The sequence below is a fragment of the Ursus arctos genome, unplaced genomic scaffold (assembly GCF_023065955.2).
Source record: "Ursus arctos isolate Adak ecotype North America unplaced genomic scaffold, UrsArc2.0 scaffold_15, whole genome shotgun sequence".
Lineage (NCBI taxonomy): Eukaryota > Metazoa > Chordata > Mammalia > Carnivora > Ursidae > Ursus > Ursus arctos.
The window spans coordinates 29,682,231-29,708,041 of NW_026622819.1; the positions used below are offsets into that span (position 1 = coordinate 29,682,231).

The 25,811-nt window shown below is 41.9% G+C and overlaps 1 long non-coding RNA gene across 5 annotated transcripts in view; it reads right to left on the reverse strand.

The window, feature by feature from the left end:
- Nucleotides 1-25,811, reverse strand: part of LOC113260911 (uncharacterized) — a 124,270-nt gene that overhangs the window by 52,766 nt on the left and 45,693 nt on the right. For 2 of the 5 annotated variants that reach the window (XR_007191163.2, XR_008959199.1), the window contains exon 8: nt 23,994-24,009. This is a non-coding gene — a long non-coding RNA (uncharacterized LOC113260911). Of the gene's footprint in view, nt 1-17,217; nt 24,010-25,811 lie in introns of those variants that run through there. The other 3 variants (XR_008959198.1, XR_007191162.2, XR_003318143.4) reach the window with 2 other exon arrangements.

Consider the following 25,811-nt stretch of genomic DNA (forward strand, 5'->3'; position numbering starts at 1 on the left):
CTGTCTGCTGACCGGAAATTTGAAAGACTATCTCTGGACCATCCCTTGGGCAGCAGCTGGGGGTGGAGCGGGGTCAGCCCAGGAGTCAACAAATGTTTTTTATTTGACCCACAGAATGATTTCCAAAAACTGGGAAATGTCATCTTAAAAAAATCAAAATCTCTGGCTTATCTTGAAAAATCTGAAGATGTGGCAATGCTGAGTCTGCGATCTCCAAAGAAAAGCCCACCGAGCAGAGTAGTGACTGACTGTCCCTCTACACAGCACGTGTCCCCTACAGTTTGCCACAGCCCTCAACACGCTGGCACCACGGACCTGGCCAACTTCACTAGCTTACGTTACTCATCTCCAGGCCACAGGTTTAATGCCCCACGGCCCATGCTTCAGGGCCGTGGTGGGGGGAGTTTGGAGACCAGGGCCAGTCCCCTCGTGTCTTCCCTTTCTCCTTCTAGCACATTTGGGGGGTGAACCCAGAATGGAATGACAATCCAGAGTAGCCGAAAACTCAGGAAGTCAGGACACAGGGCAATGCCCCCCCAAAGCTCTGTGTAACGCAAGAGATTCTAAGAGGAAGGCAGGGAAGCGACCGTGAAGACGGATCCCCCCCCCCCTCAGGGCACAGGCTCTTACCTGCGTAGAAGCCTGTGTGGTTTGCGGCGCCAGCTGGCAGCACCCCTGCTTCTCCCTTGGCGATTTAACTCTGCGAGGAGTCTAGATTTATTGTTCTACTGAAGCATCGATGCGTAGCAGGCAGTACCAATCTGAGTTACAGTCTGGCTCAGGAGAACTCTGGAAGGGAGCTACAAGAAATTTTCCATGCCAGCTTATGTAATCCCGGGTCTACCACAAATCCTGGCACACAGTCGCTAAATAAGTCCTTGCTGAAGATGAATGAACTCCGTGCAAGTGACTTGTCCTGCTTCGTCTGCAGGGCGAGGGGTCTTCGCTCAGCCAACCCTGAAGACTTCACACGGCTCCCACACTCCCTAGTTCTATGGATTTCTAAGTAGTTACGTGCAGAGTAGAGGTCAGCAATAAATACCACGGGTCTCCTCCATTTCCTGGTCATAGTACCACGGACTTTAATGAGGGCAGAAAAAGAATCAGGAAGGCTCCGATTTTCCAGGGCTGAGCTAAAATAATGCCATTAGTCATAGCTGTGGTTCTCAGCATTGGTGTCAGGGCGCACAAATCAAAAGTTTACATTTTGCATATGAGCGGCGTTTATTTGCCAAAAATGAATTCATCAGAATTTGCCTGCAGGATTCAAGACACGTGGCTGCAACGGGTGTGAGACACAGGTGAGGCCTGTGCGGGCTGGCCAGGTGACTGGGCTGCCCAGCTGGTGTAATTTAAACAGCACCCATGAAAGGCTCCTTGCCCAATAATTTTCTTCTGTTAGCCTGCTTCAGTGCCTAAAATTCCCACAGTTAGTCTCACCTTTGAGTTAAGGCCTTGAAAGATGGTGTCCAGATGCTCCAATATGTGGAGAGAAGCTAACTCAAAACATTTGCATCTGTTACCGCGTTCGGAGAATAATTTTCTCAAACAATAATGATGATATTTGCAACCTGCTTGTGAGCACTAAGCCTGTACCCAGCACCGTATACACTGCGAATGCGTTTCAGCTCGTGTCATGCGCTCAGCCGCCAATGTGCAAAACAAGCTATCCTTGTTTGCGGGGGTGAACGGAGGCTTGGCAAGAGCCAGAGGTCACACAACCTTCAGTGAATTCAAACCCAGATCTGCCGAGTCAAGAGTCTCTCTTCTTTTCCTCCTCCTCCTCCTCCTCCGCCTTCTTCTTCTTCTTTTTTTAATGGTATAGCTTCTACACAGTGCAGTGCACAATCTCAAATGTATAGCTGGACAAGTGATTACAGATGCATACCCTCATACAACCAGCCCTCGGCCGAAATAGAGAACAGTTCCAGCACCCTGGGGGGCTCCTTCATGTCACCTCCCAGCTAGCTGCCCAGCACCTCTCTGCTGCATGCTTAACTCTTTGGTTCTGGGAAGTGGGTGGTAGCCCAGGCAAGCTCAGGAAGAAAGGAAACGGTCCAAAACAAAGCATATGGGGGCGGGGGTTGGGAGGCAACATGGGAGAACTGCCTTGGGGAAAGACAAGGGCTTGTCCTCGGGCACCACCTGCTCCTGCAACGCGGCCACAGCCCCTGCCCAGGAAGCCGGGACAACAAGCAGGACCTCCAAAGCATGCGTGCAGAGACACGACGGGAGCACGGGACCGGCATAGCAAGCAGCGCCCGTCTCTCCCGCTGCCGGGAATCCCAGTCTCTAACAAGAAGCAGAACGCTGACAAATGAAAAGGAGATGTGTGTGCTGGCACAGCGTCCACGGAGTGGGAACACAGGCCAGCCCAGGGCTCCCACAGGAAGTTTCAAACCCACTTTGTAATTCTTCGTTGAGCTATCATCAACTCTTCCCAGATCCAATATTGTGTTTTTACTTTGCTCAGTTTCAATCAAGCTTCTCTGCTTGTCTTTCCGTCTGCCCTGCAGTTTGGGATGCTAGCCGCGAGCCGAACGCCCTGGGCGGGCCCCCGTGGGCCATGAGCCGCACGCTCCCGGAGGGCGCCTCTGCACGCCCGCAGGTGTTGACTGGAGGCTTGGAGGTGATTCTTCCTACCAGTTCTCCTCAAATAGGCCTCGCTCTCTCCAGATCTGAAGTCTTAAAGAGTTGGCAGGTTCAGACACACCGCAGGGAAACTCTGTGTCTCAGTCTGTGGGGCAGCTGCAGACAAAGACGGCAGGCTCCATACATAGCTTTCTGCCGACGGGGAAAGACGAGCAAGACTTGCAGAGGGGGGCAAGGTGGCAGAAAGAGGGAGGAAGAGGCGTATGAAGGGTGGAAGGAGAGAGAAGCCAAAGAAAAGCATGAGAGGGAGAAGGAGCAAGGGAGGCAACGAGAAGAGGAGGAGGGAAGAGAGAGGAAGAGAGGGAGAAGAATACAGAGAAGAATACAGGAAGGAGAGATGTTCAGACTTTGAGAGGATGAGACAGGACTCTGTAAGACCAGCAAAATGGGCTTCTGAAGGCTTAATTATCTATGCTAATTGTCAACAGCCAACTAGCTGAGGAGTGCCAGACACCTACCTTCGCGGGTGCCCACGGGAAACCGAGCACCAAACACGGCAAATATTCTGCCCCGTGGTGTTCATGAGCAGACCTTGGGGTAACTGCCACACTCAGCAGACCGTGGGGGAACTATATATGGAGTGGTGGAAATACGTTTGGCCCTTGTCAGCCACGTCCAACTGACACATCTGAGAAACTATTACAGGTGAGAGAAATAGGAGCTAACAGAAACAGTTCAGGGCTGCTCGCTCTCTTCTTTACAACTGCCACGGGGGAGATTTCTATAGGTGTAATCAGTTCTGCTACACTGGACACACTGCTTTTCAGAACCTTCTATCTAAGAAGTCAGGGAAGCATGAAATTTACCTTGAAGAAAGTTCTAGATAAACTGTTCAAAACATTCTGTTTCATCTTCACAAGGGGCAACCCCTCAGCTAAAACCGAGCCCCCCCGGGATGGTGCATCCCTGCCCCTGTCCCCCAGGGGGTCTCCAGAGCCCGGGTTTTCTTGCATGCGTTTGTCATTCGGGTTAGAGAAGGCCTCAGAGATCTGCTAAGTGGTGGGTCTGTTAGGCTAGGTTTGGGGAGCAATAAAACATTTGACTTAGTATACAGCAACATTCCTTGCTAGTCAAAAGATACTTAAAGTTCAAAAAATTCAACCTCTACCAATAAAGTAACTCACTTCCAAGCATATAAAAATAGTGGCTCAAATGTATAATGATATTCTCTTGGCATTTTTCCTAAATGGACAGAGAAGTGTTGATAATCACCACACAAAAGTCAGAATTCTGAATCTAGCAATCGAAGGTCACATCTTAGAAGAGCTGCCCACAGAAGGCCTCTTAGTGAACTAGGAACACTAGAAACCAGAGGACTTCAGTTTTAGTAAATGGGTAAAAGAGGGAAGAGGAGGAGAAAACGACCGGCCTAGCAAGCAGCTCTGGTCTCTCCCGCTGCCGGGAATCCCAGTCTCTAACAAGAAGCAGAATGCTGACAAATCCACGAAATGGGTATTATTCTTTGCATAAGTCATATATTCATTTATTCATTCATTCCAGACATATTTTCTTGAGCATGTCTTATATGCCAGACTCTACTGATTCCTGAGGATATAGGGAGGAAAGGCTCGTTCCTACCACCCTTTCCTTCTTCACAGGATGTCAGCAAATTGTACCTAATTATTTGGAAGCCTACCGTGTAATACTGGCTTCTCGAATTAGACTATAAAACTGCGTAAGGGAGGCAATCATGTTATTTATTATTGTTCTCCTTCCTTTCTCTATCAGCGAAGGCAATATTTGGCACATGGTATTTGCTCAGCAAAGATTCATCAAATGAAGGAGTTTATCATAAGTTAACATTTACATAACTTACACCCGTTATTTCATTCAATCTTCTCAACAACCCTATGAAGTAGGACCTGATCTTCCCATCTTATAGTCAGGGAAACTGGCCATGGGGCACATAGCAAGAGTGGAATTCAAACTACATGATTTGGTGCCAGAACCCGTGCTCTTGTCCACTATCTTATACTGCCTCTGAATGGACCGGTGAATAAATGAACTAATAAATGAGTGAATGAATGAATGAATGAATGAATGAATGAATTTAGGTAGTTCACAGATTCTGGGCTTTAGGATCATTAATTGCAATATGAGGGTCCTGGAGAGTGCTCCTTAACTTTTCCACCAAAGTTTAATACAAGTTCTTTTAACCAACCACTTGACTAGTTCACCAGCGGGTGCTCTCCATTTGTTATCTGAAATGTACTATCTGAAGCACAGGAATGGTGGAGGCTAGGGGCCTGTGTCCTCTCTCGCACACCCTTGTATTTCTGTTACTGCCACTTGAGTTGTATCATTCCCGAATCTGGGTGTGCCTTTTGTACTTATATGATTCAATTAAATATTATTTAAAGGTGCAGATTATGATTACAAAAGAAATAGAGCTGTGTGAAAACTATACTGATTAGGTGGTGAATATGCAAGAATGGATTCTTGTCTGTGTGTCTGAAATATTTCAAAATAGACAGTGAATGCTGGAAAGCTAAGTAGAAACTTTGGAAATATTCAAGAAATGCAAGTTACTTGCATTTGCAAATTGCTTCCAAATACTGTGTGGAAGAGACAACAGTGAAAGAATTGTAAAACGTCTGGACAGATTTTTCACTTAGATTGCTTGGCCAGTGGCTTCGGATTCTCACAAGGACCAGGCACTTAGGAATATTAGACAATAAGAAAATCCAATCAATGAGCCCACTGTCATAAAACTCCCTTACACTGACATCAAAAGATAAGGGAAGGAATATACATTTATATATTTTATATGTAGTGTATAAATTTTATATATATTGTATTTATATAAATGTATATATTTACACATATTTTAAGATAAAATAAGACATTTCAGACAAGCATACATCATTTTCTAAGATTCTCATATTTAATCATTCTAGGGGGTGTACATAGGTTTCAAGAAACTTCTTCAAGTCTTATGTTTCATCCTAAAGTTTATATGAGCTTTGCACACCATTCTGTGGTAGACAGTAACACTGTTCACCAAGTGTTTCTTATTTCTTCTGGACACACTGTACAGTTGCACTTCCCTGATGCTCTTTGAAGATAGATGGGTCTATATGACCTTCTTTGGCCAATGAAGTGTATGAGTGGAAATGACAGGTGCCAAGTCCAGGTGAGTATATTATGATCTAGCTTATGATTTACCCCTTGTCTTTTCCTCCACTAATATAATAGACAAAGTTCTATAGAGAGTCTGTTCCATCAATCTGGATTCTGAAATGAGAACAACGTGGAACACAGGCCTCAGCTGACCCTCATGGACATGTTGCATGAATGAGAAATAAGCTTGTTGTCTTAAATCACTGAGGTTGGACGTTTTTGGTTAGCAGAGCATAATCTAATCTATCCTAATACATACTCCATGATATATTTATATTGTTTAAATATATAAATGTATTCCCCTCCCAATTTGAAGATACACTTGGCACTCCGGAGGGACACCCCACATTTACCTAGTGACTTAGGGTGCTGCTTATCCTTTTTTCCCATAGGAGAAGTAGAGAACCAGATGTCTCTAGAATCCCTTCAAATGCTAATATTATGTCATGCTATGTATGAGGAAAGAACAGGCACCCATGAAAATTGTGCCTATGTCGCTTCACTAAACTAAATAAAATAAAATTAATTTGATTGGAGAGCTGTTATATCTGATTATGGAGCAATTGATTAGATTTCCATAGAGTCAATCTGATTTGGTCGTTCTTGTTTCGATTGTCTTAATGAGGGGACTGGATCGCACAGTGATCCAATTGATTGTTTTGGCGATTGGCCTGCCAAGTGCTGGCCATTTAGCCAGTGTCACAGCTTAACCCTAGGACAGAAGGTAAAATCAATGCACTTGCATGCCGAATTCAAGCATTTTTCCCTACAAGCCGCTGTGTGTCAAGTACTGTTATACAATGAAAAATATTTATCAGCTGTAAATATTTAAAATGTACAATCTCCCCTGTATACATGGCACACCAAGAGATCTAAATACTTTGTGATGCTATAAATTTTGATCGGGTCAAGCTTTAATTTTAAACTCTGTGCAGACCTCTCCTTCCCTGCAGAGCTTCATTTCAACATCTCTTAGGATCAAAAATGGATTATTCCTTGCCCTTCAAAACAACCGATTCTGATTCCATCGATTCAGAATGAATGTACTTGTGCAACAGTGGAGAGCGGACTCCAGCCCCAGAAGACCGGGGACTTGCTCGTTCTAGTCATTCTTGTATGCCCTCAAACAATGCTTGGGCTTATTGTAGGCGCTGAAAGATAGTGAATGAAGAAGGGAATGAGAAATTAGCTAATGATGGAGAAGAACCAATACTCCTTGATTTCAGTTCTTTTCCAGAAGTGAAAGGAGTATTTTTCTGAACACATGAAGCCATATAGCTTCAAAGTGGGGTGCTCTGGGTTTGCAGTTAGTTGAGTCTGAGTTTTATTTCTAATCTTGGCAGTGTGGCAGATTGCCCTTCCCAAAGACAGTCACAGGGACACCTCCCATTCCTCACACTCTTTTGCAATCTCAACTTGCCACACCCCTATCATGAGGTAGTCCATTTTTCCACTGTGTTGAATCTGGGTCAACTCTGACTGGTTTGAGCAATATAATTAGCAGAAGTTATAAGGCACCAGTTACAGACCTAGCTCGTAACTGACCCGGCAGTCTCTGCTTCCTGTCTCTGGGAAGCCAGCCACGAGGTACAAAGCAGAACCCTCTGAAACGTGAAGGTTCTGGTTGGACTACTCCTTGGATGATGCAAACACAGAAAAGTGATACATTTTGAGAGAAAATAGGATGGATTCATTATCAGACACGTTGAATTTGCTTTACCTTTGAGACACACAGTTTTGGTCGGGAGTTGGCTATTCAGGTTTGAAACTCAAAAGAGAGAGATGTATTGGAAATGTAAATTTGGGAGTTGACAGCAAATAGACAGTACCTGGAGACATGGATAGTTAGCAAGATAGATAGCAAATGAGATTATCTTTAAAAATAAAAAGCATACAGGATAAGAAAAGAAAGCGGGGGCGCCTGGGTGGCACAGCAGTTGGGCGTCTGCCTTCGGCTCAGGGCGTGATCCCGGCGATCTGGGATCGAGCCCCACATCAGGCTCCTCCGCTATGAGCCTGCTTCTTCCTCTCCCACTCCCCCTGCTTGTGTTCCCTCTCTCGCTGGCTGTCTCTATCTCTGTCAAATAAATAAATAAAATCTTTAAAAAAAAAAAAAGAAAAGAAAAGAAAGCGGGCCTGGGCTCATAAATAAGAGGAAGACCATCATTTAAGGAAAGGGCAGAGGAAGAACAACCAGAAAAGAGATTGAGAACAGAGGGTCCAGAAAGGTAGGTGGCAACCCAGGAGAATCCCGCATCACAGAAGCAAAGCAAAAGCGCCTGGGGAGAGAAGGGGCAGTGAATTGTGCCAAACGCTGCTGAGATGTCAAGAGAGCTGAGCACAAATCTATCTGGCAAGACTGCAAAGTTCAAGTCTCCGTTTTCCACTATCTCGTACCGCTGGGGTTTTAGATCTGAATGAGGTTTCACTAATTATATGTCTTTGTTTGAGATTGGGAAAGTGAAATTGAGCAATCTTCCTGGAGCTTTTGGCTATTTCCTTGCCCTTTGGTGATACATTTAGAAAAGCTGTATGTCAGTGCTGCTTCCAGAAAACACACTAGCCAATGATGTTCTGGCCATTGAGGCCATCGGAAGCCAAGTCCAATTGTCTGAAATGCTTGTTAAAGGACATGATGGATGTCATGTATCAACAACTACTATGAAATTGAGCGTCCACAGAGTGACCCTGCAGGCTTTCAGATCTGGACACGCCATACAAAGAGACTCCAGAGTGCCATCTGCCTTAAATTCAAAGAACAAGACCCAGTTAAGTCATAAAACATGTCAGTTTGCATTGACCCACTCTGGCAAGGAGAGCTGAATATGAAGAATCAAGATGGGGAGAAGGAATGTTTGAAGGGCGGGCATGCAGAAAACCACCTCCAACTGATGCCACAGGGTTTGGGGCTATGGAGATGTTAAAGCAGCAGATAGACTTGTACGAGGACAGCAAAGGGACGCAGCCTGGCTTCTCCTGTGCATCAAAAAACTCACACAGAGCCAAGAAGGTACCAGGTTTGGCAGACAGTGGTTGCTGCCCAAAGCTAAAGGATTATGTTTACTCGTGTGGTGTAGATGTTGCTTCTGACAAAGATCAGAAGAATTTTCAGCTGCTGTAATTGGTGAGAATTTTAGAAAGAACTCTAGAATGTACAAGGTTTTTCCCATTTAGTATCTCTCTTCCACAGCTTTCTTCTGAGAGAAATAGGAAAAGGAATTAATCTCATTACTCCTAGGGCTAAATTTTGGCAAGGTTGAAGAATTTCCTAAGGTCATAAGCAGAAGCAATCTTCAGACTTTCGTAAGTTGCTAAGTAATCCCGAGGAGACATCCCAAATATGTAGTTGTTTACAGTTTTTAAAGAACTCTATTTCATTTCATTCTTGTCACGTCCCTAATAAGGAAAACAAAGCAAGTGTTCATGCTTGTTTCCATTTCACAGATGAAGAAACTGACATCCAACGGAGTTTGACTTAACTAGTTCTATCACTGAAAACAGCAGAGCAGAAGTAAAATGTTGGTTCTATCTTTTCCGGTCTTTTGGTGAACTCTATAGGTTGAGTAAAGACAATCCAGCTTGGGGGTGCCAGCTTGGTGGCTCAGTCGGTTAGGCATCCGACTCTTGGTTTCAGCTCAGGTCACGATCACAGGGTCCTGAGGCTGAGCCTCACGTCAGGCTCTACACTCAGTGCAGAGTCTGCTTGAGATTCTCTCCCTCTGCCCCTTCCTCTGCCCCTCCCCCTGCTTGCATACACTCTCTCTCTCTCTAAAATAAATAAAATAAAATCTTTAAAAAAAAGAAGACAGTCCAGCTTGATTTGCAAAAATTGAGGTTTGCACAGTGACTGAGCTGATAAAATTCATAAAAAGTAACTAAGAAATACATTCTGGGATAGCCTGGGGCTTCAAGGTCAAGAGAAATATTCAGCACTATTCTAACCAGGCTGTGTAGGTAACAGCTAATTTGATATGATTCGAAAATGGTTATAGACAAATACAGTACTATAGTTAATGGTTCAGCATTGATTTTCAGCACCAAATGTCTAAAATTTTCTGTTTCTTTGTACCCTAAGTTTTCCCAGTCTGGGGGGACGATGCCTGGAGGCTAAAGAGGGTCACAAGGACTCACAAGAAGATGGCACTTCTCTACCATGTCCTTCTGCCCTGTAGGTTCACTCTCACCTCCTCCCTTAAAACTGAAATATAATGCAGCACAGCTACAAAGTGCCTGCAAACATTTTACACAACTTTTCCTTCTGCCTCTACCAGAGATCAGGGTTTTGGCATCTTTATCCTGTCATGAATTTTAGTTACACTCTGAATACGGAGTACGGAGGTCTTCGAGGCTATGGATGACTGACAGTGTTTAGACAAGTCCAATTAAGTTTCGTATGTTTAGATAATCTTGGGAAGATAAATAAATCATTGAAACTTTCATTATGAAAGCTGCCATTTGGCAAAATGGCGATGTTTCTCCTGGGAAAGCAATGAAGATTTATGTCAGGAGGAAGGGTACAGCCAGTTGAGCACAGCCTGCCAGGAGTAGCATTCTTATCATGGAACGAACTGAATGAAACATCCAGTTCAACTCTGATTGTGCATGTCACTCTTCTCCCTATCCTCAGACCCCTTTTCCAGTCTTTTTTCTTAGTAAAGTTGTGAACAGAAGATACTTCCTTCACTCAAGTTCTTCAGTCAGGTTTGTGGTGAGGAGGCAGTGCCCAACACACCTGCATCCTGCTATCTGATGCCCAGGGCCTCCCACTACCCTGCTCTGCCCTTAAAGTGTCTGTCTTCTCCCAGGCTTCTTTTCCAACCAGGTGTAGCCCTAATATAAGTGAAAACTGAAGGGGTTTTCTAGTTCTTCTAGAATTTTCACCTGGAGTAAAAAGCGGTCATGACGAAGACAGAAACCACACTATTTATTGTAATAGGGAACAAAGAATTATTAACCAGGTCACTGACAAGCAAAGAGAACCAAAGGGATCATGGAAGTATCATGCAAGTAGCAACTTCAGGAAATAGTTACTGCCCTAGGGTTGGGAAACAAGGGAAGGGATGGGAATTCTCAAGACCTAGAGGCTTGGAGGAAGCACCCCACTCAGCTGGACACAACCTTCTGAGAAGACCACTAGAGTGTGAGCTCCAGGAGAGGCTCTGGAGGCCAAGGACTGGGCTCTAGAGAGTGCTCTCTGGCCTCCTGGGGCTGGTGCCTCCGAGGAGGATGGCGAGGCTGGTTGTGAGAATGCTAGAAAACCTGTAGCTAGCTACTACCATTACCCTGGGCAAGGACAGCCGCTGCTGCCTGGGAGAAACAGCCCTGCAAGATGGTATGAGCAGGAAGCAAACAGGAAGAAGCAAGTCTCCTCTTCCTCCTCCAGCCTCAGTCTCCCTTTAGCACCTGCCATTTTAAACTTTTGGTGTTATTATTATTTTTAATATATCAAAAATAACATGATGATTTTAATGGAAATTTAAAATTTTTTTTAAGATCTATCTACAATTCTGCCATTCAAAAAAACCAAATTTGCTTTTTCAACAGCATTAAAGAATCCCAAACCCTGGGGCGAGGGTGGTGGGAACTGACCCACACAGTTCAGCATCACCCTCCCCACCCTCTCTCTAAGACGGAGTTCTCAGCTTCTGCCTCCATTTAAGGACATGACCCAGCTCATTGTCAGGTTGCCAAAATGATACGTACACATATGTCTCCCCTTACCTTTTCTCCATGCATCTTTCTTCCATTCCTCTCATCATCACTACTCTTTTTTGAAACCCCCTGTAGTTAATCCATGGACACGGTATAATCTACAGGGTTCAGTGGAATCTCAAAGAATGGTTGTTACTGGAAATGACCAGTTAGCCCAAAGGGTGCTCTCTGTATCTCCCAGGCCAAGATGGGGCATTTCATTCTTCTTTCCAGGCTACCAGCTGCCTCTTAGACCCAACATGGAAATGATCATAAAATGGGTTGGTTGGCAACTGGAAGAATATAAATGGTTTCATGCAGACTACTCTACTCTGTACAAATGGAACAGCTTGATGCTTTAGAAATATTGCCCTTGTTGGAACGTGGAGAATGGATCAAAAAGAAGCAAGACGGGAGCCAAGGAGGAAAGTCAGGATTCTGAAAGAAGACTCCAGGCAAAAGTGGATGATAACCTGAACTAATGGATGAAAAGAATTGAAGGGGTCCAAGAAATAGTAAGGAGATGGAATCAACAGGACACGAATGCAGATCGGAAGTGAAGCGGTGAGGTAGAAAGAAAAGACAAAAATGACTTCCATACTCCTTGCTTGTGTGATTAGGTGTGATTAGTGATGCTCTCATTCACCGAGACAGAAAATAGAGGGGGGGAAAAACTGGAAAGAGGAGATGGTAAGTTTGTTTTGGGGACATGAATGTGAAGGTTCTAAGGGATATCCAAGTAGAAGTGTATGATCGACAGTTGGGTATATGGTCCTAGAGCTCAGGTTTGGAAGGATCTGGGATAATGGCATGAATGAAGAGTTACCTTTTGGTTTTCATAATTGTATTTGTTTTTAATTCCACAAAAATGCCACAAAATTTCATATATATATGAGTTGTAACAAATTCAAACAACACACATAATTTAAGTGTCTCTTGAATGTCCTCCCCTCACCTTAGATCCTCCCTGAAGGTAACTACTATTGTCGATTTCACCTACACTCTTCCATATTTTTCCCCTGACTTTACATACATATATAAACTTACAGAAATATGTGCTGTTTGTGCTTGTTTACCCGAGAGGTATTGCATTGCCCTAGGTTCCCCAGAAAATAAATTCTGAGATGGAGATTCACACGCAGGAGAGTTAATGGGGGAATGAATCACTGGAACAACACCTATAGGGAGGGAGGGTGCAGAGGTGGGCAGAAGGACAAGCTGAACTGTGGTACAGACATAACTGATGTCTCAGCCAATCTCACAGGCACTCTGAAACCGGGAGAGGTCTTTGGAGTTGACCCCCATGGAGGCGATGTGTCCCCTCATGTTAACCAGTTATTGGATGAGAGCTGTCCCTGAGGAGGGCATGTACTTCAGAAAGTATGACTCCCTTGAGCCAAGGGTAATTCCTAAGGAGAGACTCCACTGTGATCCCTCAGCAGCCAGTGCTCCTGGCAGCTGGGGAAATGAGCACATTGATCCTCAAAGGAGCACCTGGGAGGCACAGCACAGCACCCTCTACACGGACTATACATACAGTCCTGAAACTTGCTCTTCACTTGGGAGTATGTCCTGGAGATCCATCCTTTTTAGTAGTAAGATTGATCTCATTCTTTTTAACGGCTACATAGTATTCCAGAAGATGATGTACCACTGTCTTTGGCTGGTGGACATTCAAGTTGTTCCCAGCTCTTTACTGTCAGAAACAATACTGTAGGTCAAGTGGGTTTCTAACTTCTGGTAATGATCGACTAAGTCCTTACCAGAGGGTGCTCTTTCCCCTCTGAAAACACAGCTAAAACCTGGATAAAATACAAAGGCAAGTAGCTGAGGTCACTGGAAAGTGAACAGAAGCAGAAAGACAGTGTGTGGGGAGTAGATGCTTGGAGGAGAGGAGTGCTATGAGTTGGGTTCCCCAGTTCTGCTGCTTTCAGTCCGGGATGAATGTGGTCCATTTGGCATTTGGCAGTCTAGTGGTGAGGGCACTTATAGCAAAACCCATAATCTTTCTGGTTAGAGGAATCAGAAAAGTGAACCTGGGGAACTGTTATTGAAGTGAATGGAGGAATCCTGGAAGGGAAAAGAAAGGACACAGAGAAAGGTTCCCTAAATTTTATCTACTCACATCTCCTACTGACTTCTGAACCATGTATACACGGGGCAAAATAAAGCAGCTCAGCTGAAGCAAATGATTTAAACCAAGAACAGAGCTGCTGTCTAAAGAAAAAGAGTGCAGTTCAAGCCTGGCCAAGAAAACTGCCTGCTAAAGCAAAGAAAACAACACACATTAGAAAAAATAACAGAAACCCAAATCTTCATAATTTCATATTCATAATATACAAGATACTCTCCAAAATAACTTGACATATGAAGAATCAAGAAAATGTAGCACATTCTCAAGAGAAAAGAAAATGAACCACATCTGACCCCAAGTGAACCAGATGTTGAAACTAACAGACAAGCAGCTATTTTAATTATCCTTGATAAAGTAAAGCAGAGTATGCCCCTAATGAATGAAAACATAGAGAAATTTAGCAGAGATTTTTATTTATTTATTAAAGATTTTATTTATTTATTTGACAGAGATAGAGACAGCCAGCGAGAGAGGGAACACAAGCAGGGGGAGTGGGAGAGGAAGAAGCAGGCTCCTAGTGGAGGAGCCCGATGTGGGGCTCCATCCCAGAGCACCGGGATCACGCCCTGAGCCGAAGGCAGATGCTTAATGACTGCGCCACCCAGGCGCCCCTAGCAGAGATTTTTAAACAATAAAAGCACCAAGTGGAAATTCTAGAACTAAAAAAAAAACAATATCTGAAATTTGAAAATTACCAGATAAACTCAATAACAAAATGGAGATGTAAGCTTGAAAATGAAATTATCTAAATAGACTAACAAAGAGAAAAAAGATTGGAAAAAAATGAACAAGGGACCTCTCAGATAATATCAAATGGTTCAACACACGGGTAGTCTCAGAAGAAGAAAAGAGAAAGCATAGGGCAGAAAAGTATTTGAAGGAATCACGGACAAAAGTTTTCCAAATTTGTTGAAAAACCAGAAATTTACAGACTCAAGATGCTTTGTCAACACCAATTAGAATAGATATGAAGACTAACATCGAAAAACATGATAGTTGAATTGTTGAGCAAAAGATAAAGAACAAAGCTTAAAAGCAGAAAAAAAGACATTACATACATACATACACATTTCAAACTAAATCCAATTAAGAAATGAATTCTCATCAGAAACTATGGAGGCTAGAAGAGGATGAAATGATATCTTTAAAGTGCTAGGGGGGAGGGGACTATCAACCCAGAATACCTTATCCAGCAAAAATATCCTTCAAAGATGAAAGCAGAAAAAAAAAAAAACAACTTTAGATAAAAGAGAACTAAGACACTTTGTTGCCAGCAGATCTGCACTATAAGAAATGCTAAGGGAAGTTCCTTAGGCCAAAGGGAAAAGATTCTAGATGGAAAATTGGGTCATCAGAAAAGAGTGAAGAGCATTAGAAGTGGTTTCAAATGCACACACACACACACACACACACACACACACACACACCTAAGAAATGGCAAAAGATTTTTTTCCTTTTTTCTCTTAATTTTTAAAATAAATCTGTTTAGAGCAAAAAATATGACATGGTCTTATGGGATTTATAATATAGGTAAACGTAATCTACATAACAACTCTAACACAAAGGACACAGTAGGGGTGGATACAGTTCTATGTATTCAGAGGTTTTCCACACTTAACACAAATTATTACCATGTTAACTGTTAAAAGTTAGGGATATATACTGTAATTATTAGTCAACCACCAAGGAAAAAAATGCAAAAAAGCATAGGTAAGGGTCAATAAGAAAATTTAAATGGAATTTAAAATATTCAAATAATTTCTAAGACAATGAATGAAAAATCTGTCTAAAAAATAGAGGAGACAGGTAAAAAACAAAAAATAAAATGGTAGGCCTACCCAAACAAATAAGTACACTAAATATTAATGGATTAAACAATTCAATCTTCAGAGATTTTCAGAATGGATTTTAAAAACTACTATTTATAAGTGAGACACTTTAAATCTGAAGACACAACTAGGCTCAAAAAAGTGATGGAAAAATACCGATATATACAATGCAAATAGAGGTTATAAGAAGGCTGCAGAGGCTATATGAAGATCAAACAAAATAGATCTCAAGATGTTGTGGGTTGAATTGTGTTTTCCAAAAAGATGTTGAAGTCCTAACCCGTGGCACCTGTGAATGTGACCTTATTTGGAAATAGGGGCTTTGCTGATGTAATCAAGTTGAGATGAGGTTATAGTGCATTAGGATGGACTCTAATCCAAAAACCAATGCCCTTATAAAAAGAGAGACACTTCGACACAGAGACACATGGAGAGAGGGAGGCAAGTGATGACAGAGGCAGACGTTGGGTTGATACATCCACAGGCTAAGGATACGCCAAGTATTGCAGGCAACACACAGAAGCTGGAAGACAAAAAGAAGGATTCTTGCCTGGAGCCTTCAGAGGAAGAATGGCCCTGCCAACACTGGGGGTTTGGACTTCTAGCCTCCAGAACTAAGGGAGAATAAATTTCTATTGTTTCAAACCACCAAGTTTGCGGTACTTCTTTAATGGCAATCCTAGGAAACTAATACACAAGACAAAAGTGTTATCAGAGATAAAGGGGAATATTTCATTATAATAAAAGTTTCGGTTCGCTGAGGAAGGCATAACAATCATAACTGTGTATACAACTAACAAAAGTGTTTCAAAATACATGAGGTAAAAACAGCATCAAAGAGAAAAATTGAGAGGCACCTGAGTGGCTCAGTTGGGTAAGCGTCTGCCTCAGCTCAGGTCATGATCCAGGAGTCCGGGAATCGAGCCCCACATCAGGCTCCCTGCTCAGCAGAGAATCTGCTTCTCTCTTTGCCCCTCACCCCACTCATGCTCTCTCAATAAATAAATAAATAAGTTTATTTATTTCTCTCTCAAATAAATAAATAAAATCTTAAAAAAATAAAGAGAAAAAGTGACGATTCCACAGAGATTTTAGCAGTCTTCCATCAGCAATTAATAGAATAACAAGGCAAAAAAATCAGAATAGACATAGAAGATCTGAGAAGCACACTACCAACCACATAAATATATAAAGGAAGGAAGAGCTGTTAGCCTTGGAACATTTTTTTCTGCTTTATGCAATTTCCCTGATGTCCTCAATTATAGTCTTGGCCTTTCTTCTGATATGCAACATATTTACCCTATTTTCCCTTCAAACTTGTGGCTGCAAGTGTTTTTAATTTGCTTTTAAAAAATATCTTTCATCTTACATCATTTGTGAAGCTTTTTTTTTTTTTTTACTCTTTCTCTTGGTCAATCATTTTAAAGTTCTCTTTTCTTATCAATGTGTCTTCCACACATTTCTCCTTTCTATTTTATCCTAAATTCATACTTCTTCTTGTAGATTTCTCATTTCCTTAAACAGATAGTAGCAAACACCTCCAAATGCTCTAAATATATCCAGTCTTTTAATCGTTTACAACAACCATAAGAAGTAGGTACAATTTTATTCCTATTTTATAGATGAGGACATGAAGGCACAGAGAAGTTGAACTTACCCCAGATCGCACAGCAGTAAATGGTGGAGCCAGATTCTAACCAGGCAGGTGAGTCCCAGTATCTGTGCTCTTAACAATTGGGCTATGGAATCTGTCTTTCTAGACCGCCAATTAAATATCTTGGTTCCTTTTTTTTTCTTTTTTTTTTTTTAATAATAACTTCTCTTTTATTTCTTCTTTACCAACTTCCTCATTTTAAAGATTTTGCTCATTCCATCAGTTATATTAATCTTCATTAAATTATTTCTTGCTAGTTCCTTTATCATCATGAAAACAATTTTCTTTCTAAGCTTCCTGTGGTAGACTAAAAAACACCCCACTCACAGATATCCATTTCTTAATCCCTGCAACCTGTAAATGTTTTCTATGGCAAAGATTCTGCAGCTATGACTAAAGTGAGAATCTTCGGATGAGATTATCTTGGTTCATTTGAGTGGGCCCTGCATATAATCACACGTATCCTTACATGAGAAGCAGAGGCAGATTTGACCCACCCAGGGAGGAGAAAGCAGCAGGAAGGCAGAGCAGAGACGGGTTGGGAGATACTGGCCGTGAAGAGTGGAGGGTTGTAGCCATGTCAAGGAATGGGGTAGACACCAGACCCTGGGAAAAGCTAGCAAGGGATTCTCCCCTACAGCTTCCAAAAGAATTACAGCCCTGCAGACACCCCTTGAATTCTACCTAGTGATCCTGACCTCAGACTTCTGGTCTCCAGAACAGCGAGTGAGAGAAGAAACTTCTGTGGTTTTGAGCCTCCCGGTCTGTGGTAATTTGTTTCAGCTACACTCCTTCTCTCAGCTGCACTGTTTCAACCTCTCACCTGTTGCCTTCTTTCATGGAGTAAAAAGAATCTTAGTCTTTCATGTTAACACATATTGAATATAGGCCTACTGCGTGCGAGGCCATAGGAATAGACATGTACAATAAACAGTGTCTTTATTCTGAAAGAGCTTGGAGCAATGGTGGGCAGTGCTGGGCAAAGCAATTTCAAACAAAATACAGTAAAGTAAAAATTATGAAAGCAAGAAAAACTAGATTACACAAGAGGGGTATGTATGGACTTGAGAAGACCAAGGCTGGCTTCTTGATGGAGGTGACAGGAGGGGAGAATGAATCAGGCAGAGTGGCACTCCAGACAAAAGGAACAGCATGTACAAAGGCGATTAGTTCCTCTCTCATGTCCTTTGCCTCTTAAGACCCTCTTATTTCCTTCAATTAACTGATAAGCCCAACAAAATGTCATTTCTTCTGTACCAGGTGCTTGACAGTGCTCTAATAACTGAAAAGATAAAGCATAATTTCAACATAGCCAGTTTCCTTGCCTTCTCTTCTGACAACATTCTTCGTAGAAGAATCAGCAGCTGAGGGCTGGAGATGGGCATCCTGGTTCTCACTTCCACTTCTCACGTGTGCCTTTTCATCAAGTAGTTTCTGCACAGTTCATGAGTTTCTTGATAGAACACATGGGCCATGATAATCATGAACATGTGTGCAGAACTAGGAGGTGCGACCAAAATGAACGCCACTCTTACTCTCATTCAACCCCTAAATGTGACCTTCAGGAATTGACTTCTAATTTTTAATATTCCCAAAGACTCGGGAAAGCCACTGGATGCTTCTTTTGCTTCCACTTAAAAGGTCTTAGCTGGGGGCGCCTGCGTGGCTCAGTCGGTTAAGCATCTGCCTTTGCTCAGGTCACGATCTTGGGGTCCTAGGATCGGGCCCCGCATCTGGCTCTCTGCTCAGCAGGGAGCCTGCTTCTCCCTCTCCCTCTGCTTCTCCCCCTGCTTACACTCTCTCACTCTCTTTCTGTTAAATTAATAGATAAAATGTTTTAAATAAATAAATAAAGGTTTTAGGCATCTCTAGGCACACATTGGCAGGACCTGTCCACCCTGGAGCTCACTAACTCACCGCAGGCAGGCACTGACCCCCAGCACTGACCCCCAGCATGCGTGTATCTGCCCTGGCTCTCCAGCCGGAAACCACACATAGAAGGTGAAGACACGTGGACATAAACAGCTGTGTTTTCCTTTCTCCTTGCCTTTACCGGGAGACACCCATGTTTAGGTCCACGTGCACAGCTCACAGCTCCTGAGGGCTGCTTATCGACGTCTGCTAAGATATCTGCAGGTGTGTGGTCACCATCCGCACTAACATCGTTATACTGATGCACTAAAGAGCAAAGAACTTGAAAACATTCATGTGTGAGCTTTGAACTCACCAAACAACACCCAAGGTCAGGGGAAGCAGTTTGATCATGAAGAGATAAAGACCTGGGGCATATTTTTAAACTTTCTTTTGGAACTGAAGGCTACTGGTAGGAGAGAGGTGCGGAGGCCCAGGAAACGGATCTCCGTGGAGACGAGATGGTGTCATTTCAGAGCACAGCTGAACACATACAGCTAACCCCCTTTTCCTCCTCAATTCAGCAAACATTTGGTTGGCTGTCATACAGCTCCCAGCTCTGCTTCAGAAGGTCTTTGTTTATCTTTGCAAGGACAATTAAGTGACAGGAATGTGTAATATAGTGAAGTGTTGCCAAAACAAACAGCTCTCTTAAAACATGTAGAAGTGGCTATTCTTGCCTGTGTTTCTGCAAGAGTCAGAAACCACTTGCTAATAGCTTAATTCCATTTCTCTGCAGACAGGCCGATCCTGTTGCAGAAGAGGGAGTATGTGGTCTGCTGGGTCCTGGAAGCCTGAGCGGGCCCGCATTCCCTAACAGAGCTGAACCACTGACTCGCTCTGGAACCTGGGGTTACATTGCTAACCCCAGAGGGCTTGTTGTCCATCCAGCTGGAAAATTTGGTAAGAGGGGAGACTGGACTGAAAATCATTTTGGCCCAGCTGCTCTGCTTGACCACAGGGTACGGCTGGGGACCTCTGGGCCTGCCTGGCTGAGAAGCAACCCTGAGAGCTGTGACTGGTGAGGTGAGTCTCACGAGACCCAGTGAGAGTTCGGGCCGGAGAGCCCAACCTCTAGAGGAGAGGGAAACCTCTCTGCAGAGTCAGTAGAGTATTTGGACTCTGTGTTCCCCTCTGGCCTCAGGCAGGAGTCCTGTTTCCTTATAAAATGTATCGTAAATAGAACTCAGCGGCATCTAGATTCTCAGCTCGCCGGCATGCAGGGACTGTGTTTTGCAGGGCCAGTACCCTGCAGCACCCTGTGTGTTCTTTGCTCCTGACAGCCGCAGCGTCTGCAGAGACTTAGGGTCAGGTCAGCTCTGGTGAGACAGGAATGAGCTGGAGGGGAATGAGGAGTAAGCCCTTCCCTGGATCTCCAAAGGGGAGAGAGTTGACATACAACACATGCACTTGAATGGAAAGATAACTGATTAAAAATTGATGAGTTAAGTTGAAAGAGAAAATAATGCGAGGAAGGGAATATTCATCTCCTAAGAAAGGGACATTTGGTACTGCGTCTGGGTTTCTGAAGGAGATAAACATCTCCCGGGATAGGATAGTGACTTCAGATCCTGGAATGGACAACATTTCAGTCGTTCAAGCCTGACCTTTGAAGGTGAGACTTCTGATGCAACCTACAAAAATCTAGATGGGTCATATACAGTTTACCCTCAGGCACAAGGGAGTTTCCAAGCTGCCTGGCAAACTGATAAGTTGCGCCTAAATTGACTCTTTAACCCCCACAGCCGATAATAATTGGTTTGTGTTTAAGACACTTATTGGCCAGTCTAGTCCTAAACAGGACAAAGGAGAATGGTTTTGGATAAATAACCATTGGGAGGGGAGCAAGGGGAACAAGACACAAATGGCGGGTTGCTGTACTAACTTCATAAATCTACAGGCAGCCACTGACAGAGTAGAGCGTTGATCTCTTCATCCCGCCATGGAAGAAAACAGTCACCCCTATGACAGGGGCTGAAAAGACAGTCTGAGTAGCTGTGTGAAGTCTATCCTCTGCCTGGTGATTCTAGACATGACTTTCAGGGATTGGCTCAATGATTTGAAGCCCTTGATGTCCTTCATAGGAGGGGTATGTGGTTCTACCATTAACTCCCAAAGAATCAAGAGGAAAACACTGACATCATCCTGGGTTGAATGAGATTAATGAGAATAATAAAGAGTTAAGAATGAGAATACTGGGTGTTATACACAGCTAATGAATCATCGAACACTACGACAAAAACTTTCGATGTACTACATGCTGGCTAACTGAACATGATTAAGAAAAAAAGAAGAGACTAAGAAGATAAATTCAGGGGAATCCAAGAGAATAAATGCTTAATAGTAGGATTTTGAGCCTAATATACCTGAGTAGAGAGTTTGGGCTGACAGACGACTTCCTAAGAGCCCTGTACTCGTGTGACTAACAACCACCTGTCATTGTCATTCATGCAGCAAACATTATTGATTGCCATTCACTTGCACAACACTGCCCTAGTACCGTGCAGGATTCAAAGATGAGGGACAGCATGACAATCTGAAATACATACTATGTGAGCACAGACCCGAAAGATACACGATACATGATAATATATCCGTGGAAATTTGTAATTCAGAGTTATATGGGCATTTTGATTTTTAAAAAGATAGAGAGGTCATTTACTTAAATAAAATTGAATTGGAAAGGCGAGAAAGAGTAGTATTCATCACAAAAAGAATAGCGTAAATAAGGGACCAGAAGGCTGATAATGCAAGATATGTTCTGTATACAGGAGAATCCATTTAGGGGAATAAAGGATAGAAGATTAGTAGGAAATCTTGAAAGACAGACTTCATTCTATAGGCAATGGGCATATTTGAGTGTTTGGGTCATTCATTTATTCATTCATTCAACAACCACTGCTGAGAACCTTACGGATGTCAGGTCCTTCGGTAGGCTTTGAAAATTTAAGAAAAGCAAGAATTTGTCCTTGCCTTCAAAGCACATACATTATAATAGGAAAACATTCTGCAAACAAATAACTGGCAAAAAGTGATGCTGTAGCATAGTAAATATGGCCACCTTTGATATCAGACAGAGCTGGGTTTAAACTTCACATCTGCCACATACCAGCTATTGGACCTGGACAAATTACTTACATTTCTCATCTGTAAAATGAGGCTAATAGTGGTATCCATTCCATAGGGTTGTCATGAGGCTTACGTAAAGTAACGAATATAAAGCATTTAACACAATTCTGACCACATGGAAACACTCAATGAATGTTTACTATCATCAAAATGATCATTTTTAGGACTGTTACTGGTATGCACAGAAAAGGAGCAATCAGTGCCACTGGAGGGAGAAGAGACGTGTCCAACAGGAAAGCTTCTCAGAAAACATAATGATAGGTCAGGTTTTGAGGGGATGCATTAAAATTCACCAAACATGGCGGTCAGAGCATTCTAGGCAACTAGCAGAAAGGCATGGAGACAGGCAACAGGACTTCAAAGGTCTTGTGAAGAGTTCTGTGTGACTGACCATCAGGGCACAATGAGGCATGTGGGATAGTAGCTGGGACTGGGGCTGACCAATCGTCTTGAGCCTGGTATACCTGTGAATCAGACTGTAGCCTTTCAGCTCCAGGGTCCCTTACTCTGGCCATAGTCCTACAGCCTCGGTTCCTCCTTGTTGGCTTTCACCACTAGCTTGCCATTTGAGATCTGGTTTCCCCTATGACTGACTGAACAGGGTAACAACATTCAACTAACTCCTAGCCACTGATGAATAAGTTTTATGGGTAGCAGTCAGTGAATGAGTCCCTAGTCTCTACACCACTCCCCTCAGTTTATAAGTGCTATCCCCTAACTTCCACCCCTTGCCCTTGTCATGCAGGTACCATGCTGTTTCTTGTCTGGGTGATATTCCTTCCTTTTTACCCATCTATTACCAGTCCAACTTCTAAGACTCAAATCAAGAATTACTTCCATCTCTTGTTCTTGGATAGAACAATTCAGCATCCAAAAATGGCCAGGTTCCCCCAAGTTATTTTATAAATACAAATACCTAATACAAATACCAGAAAGGTTTTTCACAATGGAGCTATATAAGTTGATGGTAAAATTAGAAAAACAAAACAAGAAGAGTTACAAGAGGATTAATGATATTAAAACTATTATAAAGCTTCTATAATTGAAACGGTACAGTACTGTTGTGCAAAAAGACAGGCAAACAAGAATAGAATAGGAAAAAAACCCAAACAAACTAGACACAAGTACCCATGGAAAATTAGTGTATGAAAAAGGTAGTATTTTAAATTACTAAAACAAAGATGAGTGTTTTAATGAAGCTGCTGAGATAAACTGGATAGCCATTTGGAAAAGGATTAAACTAGACTCATATCTCATGTCATAAATATGAATAAACATCAATGAATCAGAGACAAAAATGAAAAAAAATGAAACCACACAGATGGGAGAAGAATACGTGGGTGAATTCTCTGTAACTTTGGTGTAAGGAAAGACTTTTGACTATGACTTAAAATTTAGAGGCAATAAAAGATATAAAAATTTACAAGAAAAAATATTGCAGGCCAAAACAAAACAAAAACAAAAACCCCACTTAAACAAAGTTGACAAAGACAAATTGGAAGCTATTTGCAACTAAAGAATTTATTTAAAAATCACAGAAAGAGACCTGGTAGGCCTGATTAAAACAAAACAACTACAAAAACAAGCAAAAGACAAACAGAATACACACATACACCTATCTGAACACCATTTGAACATAAGAAGAGAAATAGAATTTTAAACAACTCTGCGGTACTATTTCTCAACTCTGTGATTGGCAAAAATTTTAAAGTTTGACACTACATTTTGTGGGTAAGGCTTTGGGGAAATAGGAATCCTCAATACCTTGCTGATGGGAGTAAAAATTGTACAACCTTTAGGAGGAGAATGTTACAGTATTTAACAACATATATGTTTACCTTTTGACTCAGCCATCCCATATCCAGGAACTTACTTTGAAGATACACCGCCTGAAACATGGAAATATATATACAAAAGGTTACTCAATGCAGCATTGTTTGTGACCATAAATATTGGAAATGTAGCCAAGTCATTAAATCAACTATGTTGTAGCCACATAATGGAGTACTACGCAGCCATAAAAATAATTGAGGGTAATATTTGTGAACCATTTTTAACTGAAAAAAGCGAAGTACAGAAAGATATCTACACGGTGCTGCCTTTTTTATAAAAGTGGAGAAAAGAAAATACACATGTCTCTCCTTGAAAAACAAAGGATACTCAGAGATACAAGAGATAGATGTGAAGAAGGTAGAAGAAACAAGAGGTGGGGGAGTGACACTCTCAGTATTTTTATATAGCTTTGACTTTTGGAATTATGTTTATATACTCAAAACAATTATGCAATAATGAAGTTTTTATAAATGGGGAAAACAAAACCTAAAATGGAATGCAAAAAAAAACCCAAACAAATAAACTTAACTATATTTCAAATCAATGACATAATCTCACCAAAGGAGGGGGAAAAACCAACCCAAGTAATTTTTGTACACAGTATACTATACCCTCAGACTAAATATAACAAGAACTATAAATAAATATGAACTCAAGTTAGTTGAATTTGCCACAGTTTGTTACAGTCGTATGGGTCAGTAATTATAAAACTGCTTTCAGCATATTATAGAATTAAATAAGTAAATACATTGAGGATAATGAGGCCAGATTTCTCATTGTCAGAGAAGGTTGTGTTGGATTAAAATTGGAGTTATCAGTATGACCTCATGGTTTATTTTATATCTACATATTACAGATATGTATTTTACTTATATATCTTTATAGGTATATACACATAGATGTTATATCTACATCTATGTAGATACAGATGTATGTATAGATGTGTGTGTGTGTGTGTGTGTGTGTGTGTGTGTATATATATATATATATATATATTTTCTTTTTTTTTTTTTTTTTTTTTATGTCCACTGAGAAGACCCAGAAGCCATGGCACTCCAGGAGCAATGAACACCACTATGCCCAGATTTAGTTTCTGAATTTCAAACCATTCTCCACTAAAAGAAAACAGAGTCACTTGGAGATACATCTGATTTCATAGCTAGCACAGGAAAAGTTCAAGATGAATCTGCAATATCTTCTTATACAACAAATTAAGGAAATTCTCCAAGAATAAGGGCAGAGAAGGAAGTTTGAAGGGGTTCCCACTGCCAAATCTGGGATAATGTGGGCATCAAAATAAATTATATTTACAGATTATCTATTGAATAAAGTAGGAATCCGTAAGTTCATACTGACATGAATGAATGAATGAATGAATGAATGAATAAGTGAAGGAGCAGAAAAAGCTATTCCCTATAATATATTGCCACAAAATAAGTAGAGAAGAAATAAAAGAGTTTTAAAAATCATTTCACAAATATCCTTGTAATAATCGATTCAGCAAGAATCATCAATAGATGTTAAAACTAGTGGGTGAAAGTTTGACAAGAAATGTTTTATCTATACAATGAGATACCACCTTACACCGGTTAGAATGGCAGACATTAACAAGACAGTAAACAAGTGTTGGCGAGGCCAAGATCTATAAAGAGCGTATCAAACTCAACACCCAAAAAACCAATAATCCAAGAAATGGTATATCTACATTGTCTCAAAACATCTTCTCACAAAATACTTATTAATGACAAGGGGAAACAGTAAATTTGAAGAAATGAACCTGGTGAACACCTTCTGAACCTTGCAATCCAATTTAATATTGCCAGTAGTGGGACACATTGATATCATGTACCTACTGGTG